Source organism: Narcine bancroftii, chromosome 10, assembly GCF_036971445.1.
Source record: "Narcine bancroftii isolate sNarBan1 chromosome 10, sNarBan1.hap1, whole genome shotgun sequence".
Lineage (NCBI taxonomy): Eukaryota > Metazoa > Chordata > Chondrichthyes > Torpediniformes > Narcinidae > Narcine > Narcine bancroftii.
The window spans coordinates 59658239-59678047 of record NC_091478.1 but is presented as its reverse complement, the minus strand read 5'-3'; the positions used below and the strand labels follow the sequence as shown (position 1 = coordinate 59678047).

Here is a 19809-nt window from a genome sequence, read left to right as displayed (position 1 = left end):
ATCTAATCTGTGCGCTGCATGTCACCCTACCAGGAAGGATACAACACTGGTCTCCCCCAACAAATATGTCTGATTCCATGGAGTGGTCGAATGGTGCATTATTCACCAACTTGTGTCAAAGGTTATGGGGAGAATGGGGTCTAGAGAAAAGATGCCTCAGCCATTATTTGAATGGAGAGCAGACTCGATGGGCTGAATGGCCAAATTTTGCTCCTATGTCTGATAGTGGCTGGTTCGCTAATTTATCAGTCCGAGGCCAGCAGCATGTTCCATTTTATCTACCACCCCCCCCCCCCAATATATCACACAGCACAATGTCCAATCCCAGCGCTGATTCCAAGTGGTTCAGCTGACAAATTCTCTGCCCTGAGTCAGCAGATTGGATGCCATAGAGACTGGAGCACAGCGTTGTGGGCAGATAGTCCACAACCAGTGACTGGTGGAGTGGGGGGTTGGGGGAGGGGAGAGCAATGTGCCGAGACTGCTTTCCGGCTGTGATGAAGACACTGAGAGCCTTCAGACATAAAAATCCATGAAAATGCAACAGCTTCTTCAAAGAAGACCAGGGCAGCTCCAGCCAATATTTGTTCTACTGAGCAGTTTAGTTATCGCCTTCCTGCTTGCAAGATCTGGCTGAGTGTAAACTGACTGCTGTGCTCCCAAACTGCAGCAACTTTGAAGATAACTACTTGACCACGAATCTCTTGGGAGGTGCAATGGCCTTAAATGGAAACCTTAAATGTCAGTCAATCATTAATTTTCTGCCAAAATCTGCTGATGGTCATACTGTCACTACCCCTCCAGGCTCTGTACTAGTCCATCTACTGTACCGATCTAACAGTTAGTCTATCCCCAGTCACTTTACAGACCCATTAAGGTACTAGTCGGTGTATTGATTAGTTATATACCAGTTTTCATGCTGTGTTGTATACATCATAATCCTTTCTGATGTATTTTCTCAACAAATTTACATCTCAATCTACAAGCAATATGATCTGTTATGCACACACTCTGACCTGAAGTGATAAGTTTTTAAATTTAGAGATGCAGCATGGAAACAGGCCCTTCCAGCCCATGAGCCCGTGTTGCCCAGTTGCACCCAATTAACCTACAAAGTCCAAATGTTTTTGGAGCATGGGAGGAAACTTCCGCAGACACGGAGAGAATGTACCAATTCCTTACAGATTCGAACCCAGGTTGCTGGCGCTTTAATAGCATGGCACTAACTGCTGCACCAACTGTGCCACCCCCGTTACACAGTCCATTTCAACTTGCTTTCCAAATTCACATGATCTCAAGATTTAGGAGCAGAAGGAGGCCCATCGAACCTCCTCTGTAATTCTAATCATGAGTTGATTCATCCACCCACTCAGCCCCACTCCACGGCCTTCTCCCCGTAGCCATTGATATGCCGACTAATCAGATACTGGCCAGTCTCTGCCTTAAATGCACCCCTTCCACAGCTTCCTGTGGCCACAGGTTCCACTGACTCACCACCCTCTGACTACAGAAATTTTTCCATCTTGTTCCTGTAATTCTACAGGCTCTTATCTTGTTTAGTGGTTTATGTGTGGCACCTTGTCGAAGGCCTTTTAAAAGTCCAAATACACAACATTCACTACTCTTTCACTGTCCGTCCCACTTGTGATCTCTTCAAAAAATTGCCAATTGTTTTGTAAGGTATGATTTTCCTTTAAGGAAACTGTGCTGACTTGGGCTGATCTTTTCATGCACCTCCAGGTATTCTGTCATCTCATCTACGACAATTGACTCCAACAGCTTCCCAACCACAGATGTCAGGCTAATAGATCTCTAATTTCCTTTCTGCTGCCTCACTCCCTTCTTAAACAGCAGGGTGATATTTGCGATCCTCTAGTCCACTGGAACCATGCCAGGCTCCATTGAGTCCTGGTAGATCATTACCAATACCTCTAGAGGTATCTCCTTCAGAACCCGAAGGTGCATTCAATCCAGTCCAGGAGGCTTAATGGAATAAAAGGATGAGAACCACTGCTCTAGAACTTCTACTTTAACTTCTACTGAAATATTTTGCATGAGAAACATTGTCATTTCCGATTTCCTTTGGAGTTATGAAACCGTGCACATAATGAGTCAATTAGATACGATTAAACCAGTGGTTTTCAATGTGTTTTTCCACTCACACACCACCATAAATAATCCTTTAGTATTCACAGAGCACCTATGTCATAGGGATTACTTAAGATGATAAGTGAGTAGAAAGAAAAAGTTTGAAAAATCACTGCCTTAGACCATTTAGTTTCCCAAGTTCCTTCTCTCTCTTGATCTTGACACTTTCACTTCTCTTCCGAGAGAGCCATGAGAGTACAGTTTGCTACTAATGTCTTCCAGAGTGAAGACTGATCCAAAATATTCATTCAGTTCCTCTCCCGTCTCCTTGTCTCCCGTTACAATTTCTCCACCCTCATTTTCTCTTAGTCTGATGTCTACTTTGGTCACTCTTTTACTCTTTATATATATATTTTTAAAATCTTTGATATTACTTATTAACCTCCTTTCATAGTTCATTTTTTCCTTCCTTGCTACACAGCCCAGAGTACTAACCAATTATGCAATCCACTTCAACTTGCGTTCTAATCTATTACACAGCACACTCCAACCTTGTGTTCTAATCTATTACACGGTCCATTCCAATCTGCATTCTAATCTATTGCACAGACCATTCATTCCTGCATTCTAATCTATTACACAGTCCACTCCAACTTGCATTCTAATCTATTACACAGCCCACTCCAACTTGCATTCTAATGTATTACACAGTCCACTCCAACCTGCTTTCTAATCTATTACACAGCCCACTCCAACTTGCATTCTAATCTATTACACAGTCCACTCCAACCTGCATTCTAATCTATGACACAGTCCACTCCAACCTCCATTCTAATCTATGACATGGTCCACTCCAACCTGTGTTCTAATCTATGACACAGTCCACTCCAACCTGCATTCTAATCTATTACGCAGTCCACTCCAACCTGCTTTCTAATCTATTACATGGTCCTCTCTAACTTGCTTTGTAATCTATGACACGGTCCACTCCAAGCTGCATTCTAATCTATTACACAGTCCACTCCAACCTGCGTTCTAATCTATGACACGGTCCACTCCAACTTGTGTTCTAATCTATTACACGGTCCACTCCAACCTGTGTTCTAATCTATTACACGGTCCACTCCAACCTGCATTCTAATCTATTACACAGTCCACTCCAACCTGCTTTCTAATCTATTACATGGTCCTCTCTAACCTGCTTTGTAATCTATGACACGGTCCACTCCAAGCTGCATTCTAATCTATTACACAGTCCACACCAACCTGCGTTCTAATCTATGACACAGTCCACTCCAACTTGCATTCTAATCTATGACACAGTCCACTCCAACCTCCATTCTAATCTATGACATGGTCCACTCCAACCTGCTTTGTAATCTATGACACGGTCCACTCCAACCTGCGTTCTAATCTATTACACAGTCCACTCCAACCTGTGTTCTAATCTAATACACGGTCCACTCCAACCTGCATTCTAATCTATTACACAGTCCACTCCAACCTGCTTTCTAATCTATTACACAGCCCACTCCAACTTGCATTCTAATCTATTACACAGTCTACTCCAACCTGCATTCTAATCTATGACACAGTCCACTCCAACCTCCATTCTAATCTATGACACGGTCCACTCCAACCTGCTTTGTAATCTATGACACGGTCCACTCCAACCTGCATTCTAATCTATTACACAGTCCACTCCAACCTGCTTTCTAATCTATGACACAGTCCACTCCAACTTGCATTCTAATCTATGACACAGTCCACTCCAACCTCCATTCTAATCTATGACATGGTCCACTCCAACCTGCTTTGTAATCTATGACACGGTCCACTCCAACCTGCGTTCTAATCTATTACACAGTCCACTCCAACCTGTGTTCTAATCTAATACACAGCCCACTCCAACTTGCATTCTAATCTATTACACAGTCCACTCCAACCTGCTTTCTAATCTATTACACAGCCCACTCCAACTTGCATTCTAATCTATTACACAGTCTACTCCAACCTGCATTCTAATCTATGACACAGTCCACTCCAACCTCCATTCTAATCTATTACACAGTCCACTCCAACCTGTGATCTAATCTATTACACGGTCCACTCTGACCTGCATTTTAATCTATTACACAGTCCACTCCAACCTGCTTTCTAATCTATTACATGGTCCTCTCTAACTTGCTTTGTAATCTATGACACGGTCCACTCCAACCTGCTTTGTAATCTATTACATGGTCCTCTCTAACTTGCTTTGTAATCTATGACACGATCCACTCCAACCTGCATTCTAATCTAGTACACCATCTGCTGCAACCTACCTTCTGCTCTGTAACAACACTATTCAAACCTGTGCCCTGATCTATCACACAGCTCACTCCAGTCTGTTGTTTACCTCATTTCATGGTCCATTCAACAGCCAGCTACTAATCTGCTGCACAACATCCTCCAGCCGCTGTACATTTAATGCTCCAGCTGGCTCGAACACAGTACATTATTCAATCTGTCCTGTGCAAGAGCATAACATCCACTCTAACCAGCATGTTATCCCATGACAGAACTCTATGAAGCCAGGGTGGTTATCTACAATTAAACCCAAACCAGTTTATGTATCAGAACCTGTAATTAATTACCTTCCTTCACAACTAATCATTGAAATACATAAATCCACATGAAATTTCAACCATGGAGTAAAATGGAATAAATAGTCCCCTGAAATCATAATCTCAGGCACACAAACTAAGTCTTCACTTTTGGTTGGTCATGATAACATTCTCTTAATGATACAATGTACAGATACTCGGAAATTCTGACTTTCTGCTGTTGAACAGGTACAGTACAACTGGGATTATCCGACATGGTCGGGACCGGGCCTATTTCGGATAAACGGTTTTTACGGAGAACTGGTCATTTTTTTAAAACAGCCCAGTAGAAACAGTAAATCACTTGGTACAGTGTTTAAACAGCAACAAACAATAAGGAAAAGCTTTTGAAACATTAAAATAATGTTTAATTCTCACAAAAAAAACCCAACCTGAACAAAATGAGGTTTTTCCAGAATTCCAAAATGCTTTCAAGCTGTGACATTAGTTTGGTTCCGAAAAAAAATTCAGATAACTAAGGATTTTTGGAGGGGAAATGAAATCCTCAATTAACCAAAAAAAAAATGTTGGAGCCGAACAGACTTCTGGGTCCAAAAAAAATATGGATAACTGAAGATTTTGGATCAGCTAATTCTAGATAATTGGAGTTGTACTGTACTTCATGAAAAAAAATGTCAAAAAAGGAACTAAAAGGCAACACCAATAGTGCACTTAATTGAATTAAGGAGAGATTCAGATTTACTGTCAGAGTACATGCACAACATCACATATGACCCTGAGATTCCTTTTCCTGGGGAATAGATAATGACCATAATAGGAGTTGTGATGGTTAAATAGACAGGGAGAAAAATCGAAATAAAAGGCTGGCCTTTTATTTCAGTGAGTTATGGTGAAGCAAATGTGAAGGTTACAGATCTATCTGCTTACTTGCTTTTCGCCAACTTATTGCCTGTGACCAAGTTGCCACCCCAGCCTGGAGACTCAGTGTGGGCCACACTGTCAGTCATGGTGGGTTAGTAAGTCTCTGAATCAGAATCAGCTTTATTGCCATGAACACATGTCACAAAATTTGTTGTATCGTGGCAGTAGAATTATGTATTACAGGTGCAAAATTGCTATCATTGAGTGCCCGAATCCGTGGGGATTGTTGTCTGACAGTTTGGTGGACGTTAGGACCAACTCAGGATCTGAGTTGCTTCTCCAAGCTGGCAGCGGTGAATAGCAGTTGGTAGGTGCAGTTCCAATTAGCTAGGATGGTGGAGGCATCATCACCTGTGCAGCGTGGTGGGTCTGGTACGTTGCGTGTGCTAGCATGAGGTGCGATGAGTGCGCTGTCCAGGACTGGCTGTACGTGTACATGTTGACAGTGCTGTCAGGTCGGTGGGGTGGATGTGACGTGTTTGGAGCGGGCGAAAGTCGGCCAGTCCAAGATGATGGAGCCCGAGGGGACCACATGGCGGCGGTGTGGTTTGACGGCCGAGCCAGAAGTGACATCACTGGTGCAGGCAGAAGTGATGGGTGGAGCACTGGTGTTGCCCGATACTCACAAGTGGAGGCACCCGAGGTGTCGAGTGGGGCTTCTCATTGTTCGCAGAGGCCACAGCGCACCCAGTGGGTTTGGAGAGGCACACTTTGGCAAAGTGGCCTTTCTTACTTGATCGAAAGCAATGCAAGTTCCTCACGGGGCAATTCTTCTGGAAGGGTCTGTCAGACCCACACTGGATCCTGCAGTGCCTACAGCAGCAGGATGTCTCGGTGGCAGCGATCACTTCTCCACGGTAAGGACCCTCAGCGGCTCCAGTCATCTGCATTGGCCAGACTGGGGGAAAGCGCAGGTGAGGATTGAAGGCTTCTGCATGGAAGGCTGCAGTTTCCAGGGAGTAAAACTCATCGATGACCCTCGTGAGGGAAGCATTGCTTTCTTTCAGCAGTTTCTATTGGGTCATCCTCGATTGCAGGCCTCACACACATGCGTCCCGGGTGAGTCACTCCACTTCCACAGCGGTCACCCCAGTGCCCCAAGGTAAGCCTCTACTGTCTCACCCGGTTGTTGTAGCCTGATGCTAAGCAGATACCTGGAGTAGAGTATGTTCGTTGGCGTCTGGCAGATGTTTTCCAGGATGGCCTCGCCGGTTCGTACTTGATGCAGTCACGGATCGCCTGGATCGCAAACGGGCCCAGTTTCATCGCCAGTACCATGAGTTTTTATCTGAGTTGATGACCTCAGCCTGAGTGCGGATGATTGCCCTGATCGCAGATCTCAAAGTGGACTGGAGCTTCCAGGCATTGGGGGGGGGGGGGGGTTGATATTCAGCTTTTCCATGCTGAGAAGCTTCTCCATGGTTCTTTAAAATTAAGCGAATTAAATTGTGATGCGCTGCAGTGCGAACAAACAAGCTCAAACTACTTAAAGGCTGTACTTAAAACTTGCCCACAAGATTCTGTAGCCCTTCTGGCTCCGTGTGCCCTTCTCCTGCCCAAAGGGCCAGCGTGAGCCTTTATGTGGGGCTGGTGATTGGCAGGTAGGTGGAGCCAGTCTCCAAGGTTACCTGCCTTCAGGTACAGTGGGTCGACCCCTGCAGTCGGCAGGTAGGAATCCAGACAGGCGCAGGCAGTCACCGACAGTCCAGTGGTTGTATCACCACATCCAGTTTGTCACTGACTGAACCAAGATCAGCAGGGAAGAAGTCCAAGTGTGAATGCAGAAAATTAATTTATGGTCTTGTCTGTTTGAAGCGGGCTTAAAATAAGACCTTATATCAAAAAAAATGTGTTATATCTAAAACACAGTCCATGACATGAAAATTTTAAGGTGATTTTTGTGATCAGCAGCCCAAAATCTATAAAATACACCCAAAAGTGTTCAGGAAGAAAAATCTTCATTATCCAGCACTATCCAAGTGCTATTACTGTAGCTTTGACTTTATTTGCCTTTTGTTCCTTGATGGAGCAGTTTCAAATAGTCACAATATTTTACAGGAATATAAAGAAAAATAGCAAACAAAGTCATCTTTTCGCAGAAAGGGCCTCCACCACTGAGCACTGAGGAAAAGGGAGACTGCTTTGCATCCAGCAGGGCAGCCACTGAAATGGGATATCCTTCTGTTTCTTTGATAACTCTTGGGCCCGTGGGTTCCCTCTGCAAAACTTACAGGGAGTAGATCAATCTTCATCTCACATTCAGCTCCTTTCTCTCTTAATGGGAGGTGAACCTTTGACCTTTCCATTCCAGGGATTTGCATGGGAAGTTCAGCAAAATTCATCAGACTGGCTGCCTGCGCTTGACAGATCATCATGGAGTTATCTCTCCGGACCTTCATTCAGTCTCAGCCAAAAATATTGACTGCCATTTGCTTCCTATGGCTGCTGCGTTTCCCCAGAAACATTTGTGTATTGCACTGGACACCAGCATCTGCAAGAGTTTCTTGTTTACCAACTGGCCGTGACCAAGTCCCATCTGCCTTCATTTAGCCCATGTCCCTCTAAACCGTCCAGTCCATGAGCTGTCAGAATGCCTTTTAAGCAATGTAATGCACCTGGCTCAACTACTTCCTTTCATATTCACATTACCCTAAATCTCTGTATGATGAAGGTATCGCTTAGGTCCCTTGTAAATCATTCCCCTCTTGACTTAAATCTATGCCCTCTAGTTTTAGTCTCCCCTACCCTGGAAAATAAGACCATTCACCTTATCTGTACCCCTCATGATTTTATAAACCTCTCGAAGGTTACCCTCTGGCTCCAGTGCTCTAAGGGGGAAAAAAAGCCTTCAGCCTGTCTCCTCTCTCCTTATACCTCAAACCTTCCAGTTCCAATGACACTCTTTTCTGTACCATTTCCATCTAATGACATCCTTCCTGAAGCCTGCTGACCAGAACAGGTGTTACTGTTGTAATATGCCAGTTGTAAAGTAATGTCCTGACTCAAAATAATTTGATTACTGTATTTGATGGCACATAAGACCCATGGGCATATAATAACCCCCATTTCAGTAAGGAATATTAAGAACGTTTTTAGTGTATTTCTGGGTAAGTGTAAGTAATTAATGCTGAGTAAGCCAACAGCGATTATTGTCACTGTGTGGCTCACTAGCATGACCGCCATCTATCGTTGGGGACTGGTGGCGGGCTGTCGGGGGAGATCAGGCGGTGAGATCAATGTGGGGGATAGAGGCGGGCTGTCAGGAGACTATCCTGGCCGCCTGTTGTTGGTCACCATGATGGTCCTGCTGGCTTGCCCTCTACCAGCGGCCCGCTGTTGGTCCTCACGCTGGTCCCACTGCTCCGCTCTCTCCGGCGTGGTGGGGTGGGAGGAAGGGTGGGGCAGTTGGGGCTGTCAGGGGGAGCGGGGCAAAGGGACCAGTATGGGGACCGACAGCCAGTCACCAGGAGAGTCTCCCCACAGCCCACCACCAGACCCCACATTGATCCCATCGACCTGCTCCCCCCTGACAGCATGCCACCAGTCCCAACGATAGATGGCAGTGATGCTAGTGCGCCACCCAGGGATGATGATTGCTGTTGCGTTACTCACCCTTATCACTCTCATTTCAACTTCACATACAAGACTTGGGGGATATCTCTGATCCATTTTGGGGAAAAAAGTGGGTCTGATATGCCATCAAATATCAGCGACTTCCGCCACTGTACGTGTGGAGTTTGCACATTCTCCCTGTATCTGTGTGGATTTTCCCCACAGGGGTGTACCAGTTTCTTGTGCTAAAAACACCCAGATCGCTCAGTGAATTGACTGTTGTAAATTACCCTTTGGGGTGCTGGTGAATGGTACAATCTAACGGGATCTGATAGGAACCCGGGGAAAAAAATGAGTTAGGGTAAAATACAGGGTTTGATGACAGTATACCTTCATTGGGCTGAAGGCCCTGTGTCTATGTTGACAATGCTGTAAAAAGAAATATCTTTGGGGTTTTTGACCTGGTGTGTTAGCTGTTTCCCTTTCCTCAGACACTGCCTGACCCTGCGAATGATTGCAGCATTTTAGGTTATTAATATTGTTGAGTGGCAACTGGGCAGTTGTTCTTACAGCTGCATCTTCTACCTCTTTAACAACAAGGTAGACCTTCTACCATAATGTAAAGCCAAAGAAAAATGCTGGGGGAGTTGCTGTACAAAATCATGAGAGAAGGAGTTTGGGGGAGCACAGAGTCTTTTGCCCAGAGCAGGGAAATCGGTAACCAGGGGGAGGGAGGAGAGATTTAACAGGAACTGAGGGCTAATATTTTTTTCACACAGAAGGTGGTGAGTGGGCTGCTGGATGAGGTGGTTGGGGCAGGTGCGAATGCAATGTTTAAACATTTGGATGGGTTGAGAAGGATATGGGTCAAACTCTGCCAGGTGGGACGTGTGGGTGGGACATTTTGGTCGGCACAGGGAAGTTGGGCTGAAGGACCTGTTTCTGGTGCTGCCTGACCCCCATGACTGACTCAGCAGATCAGGCCACATCCTTGGGTCGAGGCCTAGTTTAAGGGCCAAGAAACGGAAGGGAAATGGGCAGTATTAAAGAGAGAAGAAAGGGTCCGCAGGGGGTAGGTGGAAGGATGAAGGATGGTAGACAGGTGGGCATGCAGGACAGGTAGAGTTGGGGGATGGAGAGTGATGGGTGGAGGCAGACATAAGGGAAAAGGGCAGATGGATCCAGAAAGGGGAGGGCGAAGGTGGAGACAGCTGCTGAAGAGATTGGTGGGACTGCATCAGGGATGCCAGTGAGGGAAGGGAGGGGTATGTGGGTGGTGAGTAGGTGAAGGTGGAGAAGGGGAAAGGAACAGGTAACAGGGGCCGAAAGAGACAGTGGTGTTTGGAAAGAAAGGTGTTTAAGAGAGGACCTACATGGATGATAAGAGAGAAACGGATTGAGGGGGAGCAAGTTATTTGAAATAGAAGAGCGCAAGAGTTCAACATAATATGTTCAACATAGCATTAGAATTTTAATAAAATGAAGAGAGCATTTTAATCAAACTGAATTGGTACTGAAATCATTTGGGCAAAGGGCTAAAAACCTTTGGCAGGGCTGCCGCGGGGAGCGAGGGAGCAGAGATGCAAGCACTCGTGTGGGGTCCAGCCCCCCAGTTGACTGCCGGCGTCTCTGCATGGCCCATTGGGGGAGCTGACAGAGGTTTTCATTGAAATCCCACAACCACGGGGTCTGCGCCCAACAGCAGCCACAAAATGTTGCAGACTCTGGGGAACTGGAGTGGGGCACCAGGGGATGGAAGAACACCCCCTGTTTGAGAAGGAGAAGCGGAGGGGATGACCTGGGGGCATGGTAACCACAGCAACGGGTCAGTGAGGGGGCTCTGCGGCTGAGAGACCAGCGGGTGCGGCGGGCTGCTGGCGACTCGACGTGAGAACCCACCGAGGCTGCGGGCTGCTAACAGGAGACTAGCTCAAGCTGGCTAGAGGGGTACCAGGTATTGGAACCGGGTGGTGTGGAGGTGCTGAGGGTGCTGAAGGGTCCCTGACTGTGCCAGAGGTTCGGATCTGGAGCTCGGGTTGCCAATGTGCGGCTGCGGGGACTGTGGAAGCGAATCTACGGACACTCGCTGACTCTGGGGGGGGGGGGGGGCGGGGTCACTCTCTTTTGCTTCTCTCTCTTTGACTGTAAGAGGTGCTTAGGCAATTCCTGCCGGTGGCAAATCTTCCTGCCTTGCAACAGCCAAAAAGAAATTTCATGTCCAAAGACACTGTTTTATTACTTTAATAATAAATTGAATCTTGTACAAGGTTAGAGTTAAACAGAAAAGTCTGCAAATGCTGTGATTGAGGTACAATACACTAAAGTGCTGGAGAAACTCAGCAGGTCACGTAGCATCTATAACCAAGATTTCGGGCCTGATCTCTTTGCCAAGATATCAGCAAAAAGCAGGCAGGTTCCTGAATAAAAAGTGGAGGGAGGAGAGGAGGGACGAAGGGGCAGGGAGAGGAGCACAGGCCAAAAGGCAAGAGGTCAGAAAGCCTGTCTGCTTCTTGCTTGTACCTTGACAAAGGGCTCAAGGCTGAAAAGTGGTTACCCTTTGCTTATTATAGTTGCTGCGTGACCTGCTGAGTTTCTCCAGTACGTTTGTGTAGTGTACCACAATCATGTCGTCGCAGACGTTTAACGTCCTGGATGAATGATGGTTTGGAAGAATCCAGCCGTTTAATATGACCAACACTAGCTTTTATTATTTTGTAGATTCATATAATTACAAATTTAACGTTTCCCAGCTGCCCTGTAAAATGACAGCACGTTACAGCAGCATAATTGAGAATAAATGTCGAGTTGGACTTGCCTGCACACAAAGATTTTCATTGCACGTGACAAAAAAAAACTTAAAACTCAATTCCACAAGGTATCTTGACCCTGCCCTCCAATCTTCTTGCAATGAAGGCAAAGATACCATTTGCTCTTCCTGCTTCCCTGCTGCCCCTGGCTACTTGCTTTCAATAATTCGATGTACCAAGAGACTCTGGTCTTCGTGCATCTCCCCTTTCCAAGTCTTCCTGCATTCAGGTAATGATTTGGAGCAAATTGGAGGATCAACACCTAATATTCCATCTGGGCATTGTCCCACTGGGTGCCATTAACACTGACTTCTCCACCAACCATTCGCCCCTCCCCTCACTCTTTCTTTCCCCATCCCTCTTGTCTCCTTTCCTCTAGTTCCCCACCCCATTCCTTCTCCATTGAGAAAGCCAACCCCCCCCCCCACCACAATCACTTCTGAGCTTCATTCGCTTCTGCCTTCCCATCTATATTCACCCAAACCCTCTTGAGTATTGGCCTGTGCTTCCCCCAACCCCACCCTTTCTCTCCTCTCCTCTCTCCAATCTTTCCATTCAGACACCTGTCTGCTTTTTGCTCATTCCTTGGATGAAGGGCTCAGGCCCAAAACATAGACACTGTGTGACCTGTTGAGTTTCTCCAATATGTTTGTGTATTACACTACAATTCATTGTCACAGACCAATGTGGAGGCCAAGTCATCGGGTACATTTAAACAGAGAGTGATAGGTTCTTGTATAGTAAGGGTAGGTAGGTAGGTTCCATTATTGTCACATAATACTACATTTAGAATGTAAGTTGCATGAAATTCTTTAACTTTGTCTACCTTAACGAAGATAGAGACTCATCACTATGTCCAGTGCCCCTTATCAAAGTGAGGCCCCAGCAAGGAATGAACACGAGACCTCAGTCTTAACCACTGAGCAATCAGAGCCTCTCATAGTATCAAAGGTTATGGGAAGAAGGTAGGAAAATGGGGTTGAAAGGAAAAATACATCAACCGTGTTTTGATTTACAGAGCAGACTCAATGAGCCAAATGGTCTAATTCTGCTCCAAATTTTTATGGCAGAGTAAAATTAGTCCTTGCCCACTGATTTTTTAAAAAGTGATATGCCAAAATGAAGGGCCCACATTGTTGAGCAGAAGAGAGTTTAACACGGCATTTTCTGTCATGTAGTTACCCAAACTCTGAGGTTCTCAACGTTTTCCTTTCCACTCACATCCCACTTTAAGTAATCCCTACGCCATCGGTGCTCTGAGATTAGTAAGGGATTGTTTAAGGTGGGATGTGGGTGGGAAGGGAAGGTTGAGAACCACTACTCTAGACCCAATATTTTGCTTGAGGTAAAATTGTCATTGGCCCATTTCCTTTGGAGTTATGAAACGGTGCACATAACGAGCCAATTAGGTATGATTAAAACTTTTTCTTAACACCTTAAGCAATCCCTTACTAATCACGGAGCACCTATGGCATGGGGAATACTTAAAGTGGTATGCGAGTGGAAAGAAAAAAGTTGAGACCCACTGCCCTAACAGCTGACTGAATAGAACATCAATGTGCAGCAATCATAGATCATTACAACTGGTTGGCAGTTTGGGAAAGGCAAAGAAAGGTTGGTGATCTATTGATTACTGACGACTGTCTATTTAATTCCTAAAAGTAGAGAGATAAAATGCAGCATCATGAAATTGGGTTCCATATTTACTTGCTATATAGAACAGCATATTCCAGGCCCTTCAGCCCACAATGTTGTGCCAACCCATTTAAACTTAATCTATATCATTCTTACCCTTCCTCCTTCACAACACAGATCCCTTCATTTTTCTCACAGCCATGTGCCTATCTAAGAGTCATCTGAATATTCCTATTGTACCAGCCTCCACTGCCACCCCCAGCTATGCATTCCAGGCACCTCCTACTTTTGTGTAAAAAAAGTTACACTTCTCATCTCCCTAAACATTCCTCCACTCACCTTAAACAGACATCTTCTGGTATTTGCTATTGTCAGCCCCAGGTCAAAGGTGGTGGTTGCCTGTCCACACAGTCTATGCCTCTCATTATTTTATACACCCCTGTTCAGTCACCTCTCATCCTCTGTTGCTCTAAAGAAAGAAGGCCTTGCTCACTCAAACTTTCTTCAGAAGACATGTTCTCCAATCCAGGCAACATCCTAGTAAATCTCCTTTTCACCCTCTATAAAACTTCCACATCCTTCCTTAGAACACTATGGCACAGAAATCAGGCCATTGAGCCCTTCTAGTCTGTTCTGAAATATTATTCTGCTAGTCCCGTTGACCATAAGGGTCCATAACCCTTCAGACATCTCCCATCCATGCCTCTATCCAATTTATTCTTAAATCTTAAGAGTGAGGCCCCATTTACCACATCAGAGTGAAGAAGTGCCCCCTAAAACTTTCACCTTTCCACTAAAGCCATGTCCTCTCATATTTATTTCTCTGAATCTAAGTGGAAAGAGCCTACTCACATCCGTCTATACCTTTCATAATTTTGTAAACTTTTATCAAATCCCTCATTCTCCTACCTTCCAAGGAATAAAGTCCTGACCTGTTTAATCTTTCCTTATAACTCACCTCGTGTAGACTCGGCAACATCCAAGTAAATCTTCTCTGCACTCTTCCCATAGTTTGGTGACCAGAATTGCACACAATGCTCCAAATTTGGCTTCACCAATGTCTTATACAACCTCTACCATAAAATTCCAACTCCTATACTTGATACTTTGATATATGAAGGCCAAGATGCCAAAAGCTTTCTTTACAACCCTCTCTACTTGTAACGTCACTCATGGAATTATGTATCTGTATTGCCAGATCCCTTTCTTCCTCTGGACTCCTCAGTACCCTACTATTTAATATGTATGTCCTACCTTGGTTTGTCCTTCCAAAGTGCAACACCTCACACTTGTCTGCATTAGAAATGTCATTAGAGATGGGAATAGTTCCGGAGGATTGGCGTATTGCGCATGTGGTTCCGTTATTTAAAAAGGGTTCAAGGATGAAGCCTGGCAATTATCGGCCTGTAAGTTTGACGTCTGTGGTAGGTAAATTAATGGAGAAAGTTCTTAGAGATAGTACTTATAAATATCTGGATAGACAGGGTCTGATCAGGAGCACTCAACACGGATTTGTGAGCGGAAGGTCCTGTTTGACCAATCTGATTGAATTTTTTGAAGAGTTGACTAGGAATGTGGATGAGGGTAGCACGGTGGATGTTGTCTATATGGACTTCAGTAAGCCCTTCGATAAGGTACCACATGGAAGGTTAGTTAGGAAGGTGCAGTCTTTAGGTATAAATTTTGAGATAGTCAAATGGATTGAACATTGGCTGAAAGGGAGAGGCCAGAGAGTGGTAGTGGAAAATTGTCTGTCAGGTTGAAAGCCGGTGACCAGTGGTGTTCCTCAGGGATCTGTATTGGGCCCATTGTTGTTCGTTATATACATTAATGATCTAGATGATGGGGTGGTGAATTGGATTAGTAAATATGCAGACGATACTAAGATAGGTGGAATAGTGGATAATGAAGAAGGTTTTCAAGGATTGCAGAGGGATTTGGGCTGCTTAGAAAAGTGGGCTGAAAAATGGCAGATGGAATTTAATGCTGATAAGTGTGAGGTGCTTCATTTTGGTAAGAAGAATCAGAACAGGACATACGTAGTAAATGGGAGAGCATTGATGAATACAGAAGAGCAGAAGGATTTAGGAGTAACGGTACATCGTTCCCTGAAGGTAGAAACTCATGTGAATAGGGTGGTGAAGAAGGCTTTTAGTATGCTGGCCTTTATCAATCATTGCATGGAATATAAGAGTTGGGAAGTGATGTTGAGATTGTATAAGGCGTTGGTGCGGCCTAATTTAGAGTTCTGTGTGCAGTTCTGATCACCTAATTATAGGAAGGATATAAACAGAGTGGATAGAGTGCAGAGAAGATTTACCAGAATGTTGCCTGGGTTTAAGCATCGAGAGTACAGGGAGAGATTGGGCAGATTAGGTCTTTATTCTTTGGAGCGTAGAAGGTTGAGAGGGAATTTGATAGAGGTATTTAAGATTATGAAAGGTATAGACAGAGTGGATGTGGATAGACTATTTCCGTTAAGAGTAGGAGAGATTGAAACAAGAGGACATGAGTTAAGAGTTAAGGGGCAGAGGTTTAGAGGGAACATGAGGGGGAACTTCTTTACTCAGAGAGTGGTAGCGGTGTGGAATGAGCTTCCGGGAGAAATAGTGGTGGCAGAGTCAATTTTATTATTTAAGAAAAAGCTGGGCAGGTATATGGATGAGAAGAAGGTGAAGGGTTATGGTCATTGTGCAGGTAAGTGGGACTAGAGAGGAGTGTTTGGTTCGGTGCGGACTAGAAGGGCCTAATGGCCTGTTTCCGTGCTGTAATTGTTATGTTATGTTATTAAATTCCATCTGCCATTTTCTGGCCTATTTTTCCATTTGTTCCAGATCGCTCTGCAAGCTTTGAAACCATATATATTACCACATAACAATATTCCCTTGAAAACCAGGGTTCCTTATGCCTGTTAACTATGCCTTTAATCCTGACAGGAACGTGCAAAGCCTGTGCTTTCAAAATGTCACCTTTGAAGGCCTTCCACTTACTGAACACATCCTTGCCAGAAAACAACTTTTCCCAATCCACTCTTCCTAGATCCTTTCTCATTTCCACAAAATTTGCCTTTCTCCAATTTAGAATCTCAACTCGAGGACTAGACCATAATTAACTTGAAACTAATGACATTATGGTCACTGGACCCAAAACGTTCACCTACACCTGTCACCTGAACCATCTCATTCCCTTATAGGAGATCACCATCCTCTCTCATTGGTACCTCTATATATTGATTTAGAATACTTTCCTGAACATATCTGACAAACTCCAAATTTCCCATAATGAGGTGACCAGAATTGAACACAAAATGATGTTTCAGTAGGGAAAACACATCTTTTGGCAGCCATGGTGTGGTTAGGGTTAGCATATCAAGAGTTTGATAGCTGCTTTATATTTAATTTAGAGTTATAGCATTGTAAACAGGTCCTCTGGTCATTGATACTGTGCCTCCCAAATACCCCATATATTTCTGGAGGGTGGGAGGAAACTGGAGCACCTGGAAGAAACCCATGCAGGTAATGGGGAGTACTCCTTGCAGACAGTGCCAGATTCGAACCCAGATTACTGTCAGTATAACATCGTTGCGCTAACTGTTGGATAAAAAGTTTTTTTAAACCCAGAGGTGCAGGGTTTCAGGCTTCTGTATCTTCTACTTGAAGAGAGCAGTGAGAAGAGGTTGTGACCAGGGTGAAGGGAATAGTTCGTGATGGGCATTTAAGAACTGAACATTTTAGAGCTCGCTGATCAAATCTTGTTCCCAACTCTTCTGTTCTTATATGACATTCTGTGTGTTTTTTTTAAGTTCCACATTGTCATGCACCATGGAAATGGATGCGCAGACTCGCTGGTTACACTGGACAATGAGGATGTTGCTTCCTGAACACTTATGGGTTTATTTTAGAGATTTTGAGCTGCTGATCATGAAAATCACCTTAAATCTTTTTCCATCATGCACCATTTTTTAGATATTACCTATTTTTGAGATTTCCTCCACATTTCAAGTCTACGTCAAGCATTCAAAACATATTATTGAAAATTTATTTTCTGCATTTGCACTTGGACGTCTACCCTACTGATCCTGGTGCAGTCAGTGATGAACATGGTGAAAGGTTTCACTAGGACATCATGACCATGGCAAACCGATATCAGAGAAACTGGAATCCATCAATGCTGGCCGACTATTGTTGGACACTGATGCGAGAGGCATCAGATGCTGAGTACAAAGGATAATCAGCGGCAAAACATTTTTAGGGCAATTGAATTAACGCAACGTGTCAGCATCATTTTGTCATTAAACATGCTCAATTCAATAAAATTTGATTTAATGTTTCACCAACTTCCTACATGATACAGCAAATCTGAAATTATCTTTGTGCTCAGCTTGAAGTTGCCTTTCATAATCACCAATTTTCTTACAGGAAGCAAACCTCTTAGAAAAAAATTGTCATCCAGTGTTTTGGGAATATATAGTCAAGGCTCTTCCTGCACCAATCTAGAGGCCATGACTCCCCCATGCACTGTGGACAGCACAGAGGCACTTGGTTGAGAGGAAGCCTGCAACCAAGTTCCTCCTTTGGTTAGGTAAACCTGATGAATAAGTTGCAGCTGGATGGTGATCTGAAAGAGAAGGTGCTGGGAATCATATTTTCCCAAATTTCCACCTAGGTCAATAGTGATCTAAGCTCAATTGGCTGACTCTTTTTTTTCCTAATGGTCTGTGCTGGGGGAAAGTACAGGGATAAAAGAGGACAGGGTTGCATTCAAATCTACACTGGTGCCCTATGGATATGATGTCACGTGAAACATGGAAGTAGGAAGATGCTGTGATTGTAGTAAAAACATTAGGAAAGGCTGGAGGAACTCAGCTGGTCTTTTCAGTGACCAAAAAAGCAAAGATATATTGCTGACGTATCTGGCCTGAGAAATAGTAGAATGATCCAGAGGCAGGAAATCTCAGAGAGTCTCAGAATTCAGACAGTGCTGACAGGGGGAGGAATCCAGACCAACAAAAGGTGTTAATTGAATATGATAAGGGATGGGATAAGAATTTATCATGTTTGTGTGAAAGAAGACCTGGAAAAGGGAGAGAGACAGAGCTGGGGGAAGGTGACAGGGAGGAAGAAGCGAGGTAAGGGGATTTAACAAAAGCCAGAGAAGTCGATATTAATGCCATCCAATTGGTCGGTGCCCAGTCAGAAGGTGAGGGATTGTTCCTCCAATTTGCTGGTGGTCTCAGTTTGTCAGTAAATGAGACCATGGACAGACCTGTCAGCAAGGGAATGGGATGGGGAATTGAAATAATGTCATGTATTCAGAATAGCACAGAGCATCAGTGGTATTACAGGGAAGAATCCCGTGTGTCTCTGTCCAGCTCATATCAGAAATTCCATCTCTATCAAGTCACACTTTCCATTCTGCAGTCAGATGGCATCTCCACCACTGGCAGGTCTGGCCATCAGAAGTGACGGCTGCCGATGATAATAGATGGTGTCCCTATCACCTGTGGTTACAGCCAGTGTATTTGCCTTGCATCTGCCATTTGAATCTCAGATTTAATGCGACATGAGTAACTAAGCAAAGCAATGTGCAAAGTTAATTGTCAGCTTTATGAGAACAAAAGTGTGTTTGTCAAATTCCCAGTGATTGCCTTGACTTTCTTTCTTTTCCCAGCTGCCCACCACCCCACCCCCTCACCTTCCTTCCCTCCTGTTTCTTTGTTATTGGCTCAGCTTGGAGGACACTACTAAGCCTGGCACTGGCAATACTGGATGGCATTAACATCAACTTCTCCAGTTTCTGCTAACCCACTCCCTGTCCTCCCTCTCCTTCCCATCCAACTGTTTTCTTTCCTCCACCCCTTCCCTTTGCATTCACAGAGCCACACCCCTCCCCCTTGTTTGCTGGTGTCCCCTCCTTCCTATTCATCTATTACTTCTTGCGCGTGGTACTGTGCTCCTCCCCACCCCACTATTTTGTTCAGGTGCCTGCCCTCATTTTGTTCACGATGAAGGACTCAAGCCCAAAAATATTGCTACACTGTCTGACCTGCTGAGTTTCTCCAGCATTGTATTTTTACTGGCAATAGCGTTATTGGTTGTTCAAATGGCCCTGCTTTAGCTGTGAGATCAATGCAGTGAGCCAAGCCGTGTGTGTGTGTGTGTGTGTGTGTGTGTGTGTGTGTGTGTGTGTGTGTGTGTGTG

General features: G+C 44.6%; 1 protein-coding gene and 2 long non-coding RNA genes across 4 annotated transcripts in view; all 3 read left to right on the top strand.

Annotated features, from left to right (window-relative positions):
* The window catches only part of LOC138744601 (RNA-binding Raly-like protein), an 838833-nt gene that overhangs the window by 211558 nt on the left and 607466 nt on the right, over nucleotides 1-19809 (top strand). The gene's annotated exons all lie outside the window — the stretch shown is intronic.
* Nucleotides 1-19809, top strand: part of LOC138744603 (uncharacterized) — a 68075-nt gene that overhangs the window by 44364 nt on the left and 3902 nt on the right. The gene's annotated exons all lie outside the window — the stretch shown is intronic.
* LOC138744606 (uncharacterized) lies at nucleotides 12812-17945 on the top strand. Its single transcript, XR_011345651.1, has 2 exons — nucleotides 12812-12939; nucleotides 17412-17945. It is a non-coding gene; the product is annotated as an uncharacterized lncRNA (long non-coding RNA).